We start from the raw sequence: 6,829 nt of genomic DNA on the forward strand, positions 1-6,829 counted from the left end.
AGATGGGCAGGAAGCTGGAGTGAGCACTGCCAGCACAGAGAGGGATGGTCTTGCCTGAAGCCTTTTGCTCCTCCTGCGAGACTGCATGGGAGCAGCTACCTTCAAGCACGTGGGAAAGGTCCTCGCATGCAACTACGTTATTGCCAACTGTTAAGGAGTACCTGGGTTTCCATTATAGTGAAACGAAAGGAATTCAGCTCCTCTGCTCTCTTGGGGCTGAAGCATGCATGTGTTCCATCCTGTGAGTCTTCACTGCAGGGGCTCCTGTGGGGAGTGATCCTCCACTTGCATTTCAGACACCTGTATATCACAAGAACCGTAAGTTCAGGGCTCTGCCCATCCCTGAGATCACAGTGAGCACCCTTCCTGCAAGCCTGCAGTGTGAGTGCTTTCCAGATGTTAACAGCTGCACACCCTCCATCAGCTAAATGCACACAGAACGACTGGCAGGTTTAAAGCATCTGCTACAGATTTTACCCAGGTGAAGCAAGGCTGACAACCAGTAACACTTGGAGCTATCAAGTGCCTCCGACAAAACACAGCTGCTTGTTCCTGTGTCAGCAGCATGGTGCGTGAAGCACTGATGACTTTCAGAGGAGAATGTCACAAGGGATCTTTTTCCCACATTCCTATCCTGAGATCTTAGAGTCAAGTATAGAAATAAAGCAGAAGAGCATCAGAAACTGCACCAGTTTGGAAGCCTGTATCCCCGTCTGCTTGCGCTGCTTCAGAGCTACGATGTCTCTCCCCACATTAGGTAGTATTTTCATTAGATACCCAACCTCTGGTTCTGATTAAATAACTTGTATAATTAGATTGAGACATCTGCTTATCCCTCCGGGGAGAAATCCTTTTCAGCAGTGGACTCAGTCTGATTTGGTTAATTACCTTAGCATTACTGTATTAATACGCAGTTTCTTGATGGCAAGAAGCTGTGGTATTAGGTTTATTCCTCCTGGCTTTCCCAATACTATAGCAAGACAGTTTAGGGATTAGGAATCAGGCATTGAGTCCAGTATTCCCCTGCTCTCTGCACTCATCTCAACACTCTCCCCTGGTTTTGCTGATTAAAATATTCCCTGTTTTGCTTGCCTGTTGAATACAGTTTCCAGGTTCTTTGTTTCACATGTAAGGATAATATATTCCCAGTGACTGATACCAAGCAATGCATTCTGGGATGCTTTGGAGTAATTAAAGTTCTCAGGCTGCTTTGGTGATGCGGATCTGTATCAACAAACAGATGCATTACTATGGGCACTGCTTGGTTTTCAGGTCATCCTCCAGAAGCAGAGCAGTCCATGTACAGGCTGGCAAAGTGGAATGGACACAGGAGGAGAGAAACACGACGTGAGCTTCAGGTTTGCAGGCACTCTCGTTTCCTGGTGCCTGCATGTTTGAACATCTGCAGGCACCTGGACTGCAAAGTTCTGCAACTGCAGGAAAAACAGATTCTGTCCTTGGGACAAGCTTGACCAAAAATGAACCAACTGATGCTGGAACAGAAGCGACTGAGTTTTGCATCCAAGCTGGGAAAACATCCTCAGAAGTGGCTGGCACTGAGCCCAGTGGGCACCGAGCCCCGAGGTGGGTGCTCCAGAGCTGCACCAGCAGGCAGGAGCTGTCCCTGGGGCGTGCAGCCGAGTGCCTGCTGGCAGTGGCCCAGGGGCAGGCAGCTCTGGCAAGGCCCAGGCTGAGCACCCCAAGGTGCCACTGGCTCCGAGCTCATTACCTAAACAGGCTGGTCCAGGGGCCCAAAGGCACTTGTGGCAACGGTGAGAACTGAATCAGGAGCAAAAGAAAGATTATGCAATAGAGCGTTTTTCTATCAACGGATAGAAATACCTAATAAGATGTAAATCATCTGTTTGATAACCAAGCTGTTACAGAACTAGAGATTCAGGCTTCCCAGGGAACCTTCAGTTCTCAGAACCATCTATTTACTATTTATATGACTTGCCAGCCTCTCTAAAGGCCTGTCCTGTTCAGAATGCTGTACAGGCAGCCAGAAGGCGCTTTCACAAAGAATTGTCTGGACACTTCTCAAAACAAGAATATATTCAGTGCAGAACTTAATTGTGACACTAAACCTGTGAGGTTTAGAGAAAGGCGATGGGGATGGAAATCATGGGAGAAGAGAGGCAGAGGAAGGTAACATCAAACGCCTATAGGAGGTCAAAGCAATGATACCCTGTCCGGCAACAGAGGTGACTGTCAGACCAGCACAAAGCCTGCAGCAGTGCCTCTCCAGAACACTGTCCCAGAGCAGACAGCATGCAGAGCCCCACGACACAAGTGAGGTTTGTTATCCAATAGCTGGTAGGTTTCTCTCTTCCCTTCCATGACTGTGCCCAGTTTATTATTTATTTTTGTTCAATTTATGTAAACCTTCAGCATCCCACATTCTGCAGCAAAGATTCCTGCAGATTAATGACACACTGTGCCAAGAGCCACCTTCCTCTGTTTGAAGAACCGGAGTCAGTAAGCAAATCACCTCTGGGTCATTTCTTCATGCTACTCACGACTGCAGAGACTGCTGTCATTTTGTCCTGCAGTCACCTCTTTCCATGCTGAGGAACCACAGCCTATGGAGCTGTGCCTCCTATGGATGCTGTTCTATACCCTTCATCAGTCTTCTTGCAGAGTTTTGAATATTTTTACAGGTGTGTAAATGCTTCAACAACCAGCACAGAAAGAGAATTAAATAATTTCACCTGATTTCTGTGACCTCTGTTCCCAAGAATACTGGGCCACCCAAAGCAGTGATCAGGAGAGAGGTGCCCTCCAAGAGCCAATACATTCAGTTTAGAAAGATTTAAAGGCAGTATAATTGAGGAACCATCTGGGCTTTAACAAACCTTTTTGTTTGTTTGTTAGCATTAACACCTAAAGTAGATCCTTGCTGGGCAAACAGTATAGGTAAGCTTTTAAGGAAGCGATAGGCAACCACTGCAAAGAAGGCAGAAGAAGCAGAAGTGTTTCTTACAGCACCACTCAGCACAGAGTGGAATCCAAGGGCTGGCTTCCTGGCAGACCAGCTCCAGTTTCAGCCCAGACACATTCCCCCTCCACTCCATTTTTTAGGTCAGGTAAGTAAAGGTTGGGTTTTGTCCTGCGTACTTTTCTTTCCTTGTAACTTCCATGCAGAAGCATGAGACAGAACCAGCTACATTTCAAGCAAGACAATGGATTACCTTGCACTGATGTGGAGGCCCAAGGTGTCTCTTATTTATAGACCTCATTTTCTTGCAGCAGATTTGCATAGCTGCACTCCTGGTGGCTGACAGGCCTAAAGCTCTGAGGCTCTGGAGTCAATGCAGATACCAGGGAGCGGGATAATCCAGCAGCCAGGTATCACTTCGCGTTATGTCGCATCACGACCTCTGCGTCGCTGGACTGAACCAACCTGGCCACAGAGTGTGAAGCGAGCCTGCAAAAAAGTGGGGCAAAGGAGAATTTTGCCAGAACACTGAGATTTCTTGGTTCTGGAGGGGAGAATTCATTATTCCTCGCATCACGTTGGCACTGCGACTGCTTAGCAGGTACAACGGGAACATCCAGGTCTGCCCGTGCAGCGCGGCCACAGCGTGTCGGGGTAATTCAGACAGGATCAGGGACCTGACAAGAGCTCTCATGCACACACTGTCACTAGGAGTAACTTTCAGCCTGAGAGAAAGCAAACTGCTTGGGCAAAGGCTAAACACTCCTGGCACCTGGTTTGGAACAGAGATGTTGCCTGGTGTCAGACAGGTGGATTGCTCCTGTTGTCATCACTGTTAAATGAACTGTGGATGAAAATGCCAGGAGACAGAGTGTGTGGTTGAGCAAGACTTGTCATCTCCGTCACTGGTGACATCCCAAAGGTGGTCCCCTGAGGATGAGGCTCGCTAGGGTGTATAGCAGAAGGGTGTATCTGCTCCCAGGCTCCAGCTCAGACCTGAGCACCCACATCCAGGAGCCACTCCTGTAAGAGACAAGGGAAACCACACCAAATACCTGTTCCTTGGAAGAAGATGTCACAGAAGCCACACAGAGCTGGTGAGAAGAGGTCAGTGCCTGACTTCAGTGAGCTTCTGCAAGGAGAAATGCTGAATTAAGTGGGAGGGAAGTGACTGGCTTGCATAAGCAGTGCTGAGCTGTGCTCCTTGGCATCCCTCCCGTGGCAGCGGTGGGAGCCCTGCTCCTCCTCAGGCTGCCAGGCTGCAGGCAGCACACCAGCAAGCCCAGCCACAAAGAAGGGCCTAAGCAAACTTAGATCCAATTGCACAAAGCTGGATCATGCATCATAAAACCAGCTTTGTTTCATTAATCCTTTGATTGATTTTAAGGCCTTGCAGACATTGAAAGACTATTAAGAGCTTTGTGCTGGCAGTGCTTCCCAGCACAGGCACCATCTCTTCTGCTGCTAACCTGATGCTGACTTAACCATAGCCTGAGCCCATTCCTGGAGCAGGGCAGCCCTTAAACCCTCCATTTAAATGGCATCAGCTTTCTCTGTGCCAGAACTCCATCTGGAGGATTCACACTCATATAAAGGAAAGGCCCAACAGGGTGCTAACCCGAGCTCTCCAGGCACCCCACGGGGACATCCCCTCTGCTCTGGGGTGCTCCCCTCTTGGAACACCCACCTGTGCTGGCTGCATCCCTTGCTGCGTGGCATTCCATAGCACTTGGGTTTGGTTTGTCCTCTCCCAGGCAGGGTAGCACAGGAGTGGAGCTGCTGTGGTGGCCACTGTGAGCCCACTGAGGACATGGGGACCCATGAGGATCAGCTGCCCTGGAGAGGGACTGCCCTGAATGCCCTGCTATCAGCCTCCCTTGTTGGGACTTGTGTGCCTCCAGCAACGGTGCAAACACACTGAGGGGCCAGAGGGTCTCTCATCAGAGCCCCAAGCAATGGCAGTCCAATAGACTTTGTTTTTTCCACTGTAATTTTCCTCTTGATCCTCCAGTCTCACCTCAAGCAGTTCCCATGCCTGACAGAGCACTGATACTGCCTTACTCCTGATGCTCAGCCTGGCAGATTCCTGCAACGCATCCCCCGTTGTTCCCTGTCTTCCTTCTTCAACATCCCAGCTCTGCTTGGATGGGATGCAATATGCTGAGTGTGCAGACCTGAAACGCTCTTGCCTTTGACTGCTCATGTGCCTGCCTGTTTTCTCCAGCACCTGCCTCCTCATGTCCAGATTCCAACTCCAGATAATGCAGCCCTGCAGCCTCCTGGGCAGGGTTGTGTATGCTGGGAGAAATGCTGGCCTTGAAAGTTGGGTGTGAGTCTGTGGGATTCTTCAGATACTTTCTGCTGCTGGGATAGTCTGGAAGAGGCTGAATTCTGACCCTCAAATGGTGCCCAGGTAACTGCCGGGCAGGCCACTGTCCTAGACCATGGCAAACCAAGGCATCAGCAATGGTTCTCTCCTCTTTGTTAGGCACCTTCTTTGTTGCAGCAGACAGAAGCTTCCCAAGATGTTTTTAAGCTGTATCTCAACTTATTGCTCCACTCTGTAGCCTCCACCCAGGGCACAGGCACCCTCCTGAGCTGAATGTCCCAGGCACCCCCAGGCAAGAAGAGCCATTCAGCAGAGACCATCATCAGCACAGACTGGTGCAGGCCACAGATGCCACTGCACATGCTCAGCTGCAGTGGGCTAATCCTGAGGCACAGAGAAAAGCAGATACCAGCCTCCTCCCTGGTGCTGGCAGGCTGCTGCTCTGTGGCTCCGGCCCCAGGCTGGCATCTGAGACCAGGCTGTAAGTGGTGCTGTTGCTCAGGGAGATGTAGCCTCTCGTATTTCCTCCCTTGGTTATGCTACAGCTGTAGAAGACTTGGACTGCACCCAGTCTGTGCTGTGCACAACATAAAATGCACTCCCAAGCCTTACTGCAGTCTGCTTTGCTGGAGACAAATGGTAGGTGCTGCACAGAGCAGAGCAGGGTGCAGGGCAGGTTGCGTATGTGACACAAAGCTTTTGGTCATTCAGATGCTGCTGGCAGACCCACTCAACTCCACAGCACGCTGCAGGCCAGCAGCTCCTGTGCAGTGTGTGTGTGAGCTGAGTCTGGTGATGCTCAATGTCTCAGGGCACGCATGTGCACAGTGCAAGAGACCTACCACAGACTGCGAGCTGAGCCAACTGAAAAAGAGGTTTATTACAGCAGCTTGAAAGAGGATGAAAAACTCAGGGGAGGGCTCTTAATGTGCCAGAGGCCTTCAAATGGAAAGATCCCAAACCAACCGACCTGGTTCTAAAGCATCAGCCTCTTTGCCTGGCTCCGATACTGCTGCCTGTCCCTGCTACAGGGCTGAAAGGTGACACAGACCTGGTGCCTGTCGTCAGTGTAGCTTCAAGAGTAGTCCACATACCAAAAGGGAGAGCATGGGATGGGGATGACGCTCTGGCAGGATTCCCAGCAGTGAGCACATGAAGCAACTTTGCTGCTTTTCAGGATGACCAGGAAAGGGAGAAGCAAGAAACTGTGAAGCATTTGACCTGGTATCAGCTCCACACAACACAGTGAAGAGTATGAAACACCTGGGAGCAAGGTCCAACAACTGCTGTGTAGCAGGGGCTTATTAAAAGTAGGTTGTGCCAAGCAAGTGCAAAAGACTTCTTCACTCCAGACACTGATTTTGCAGATGATAGAATGAACTTCTATCACAATAAGCCAGTTGATGTAATGCTGCATAATGAACTTAAAGCAGGCAACACTAAACAAAAAAGTCTCATAGGGCAAAGCAGGGGTGAAGGCTGGCAAGCAGGCAGGGATTGGGGCTAACAGCAAGGATTCCCTGGTGGGGCCATGGGTGTCAGGGGCTGCTTGCCCCTTGGAG

The 6,829-nt window shown here is 50.2% G+C and overlaps 1 long non-coding RNA gene across 1 annotated transcript; it reads right to left on the reverse strand.

Moving 5' to 3' along the window:
* Nucleotides 1-269: 269 nt before the first annotated feature.
* Nucleotides 270-4,545, reverse strand: LOC130596204 (uncharacterized). The gene is made up of 3 exons (XR_008971487.1): nt 3,994-4,545; nt 3,192-3,427; nt 270-300 (listed from the first exon to the last, which is right to left on the reverse strand). It is a non-coding gene; the product is annotated as an uncharacterized LOC130596204 (long non-coding RNA).
* Nucleotides 4,546-6,829: the final 2,284 nt, after the last annotated feature.

The sequence above is a fragment of the Pezoporus wallicus genome, unplaced genomic scaffold (genome assembly GCF_028554395.1).
Source record: "Pezoporus wallicus isolate ANWC-B61680 ecotype Strahan unplaced genomic scaffold, APGP_CSIRO_Pwel_v1 contig_8232, whole genome shotgun sequence".
Taxonomy (NCBI): Eukaryota; Metazoa; Chordata; class Aves; order Psittaciformes; family Psittacidae; genus Pezoporus; species Pezoporus wallicus.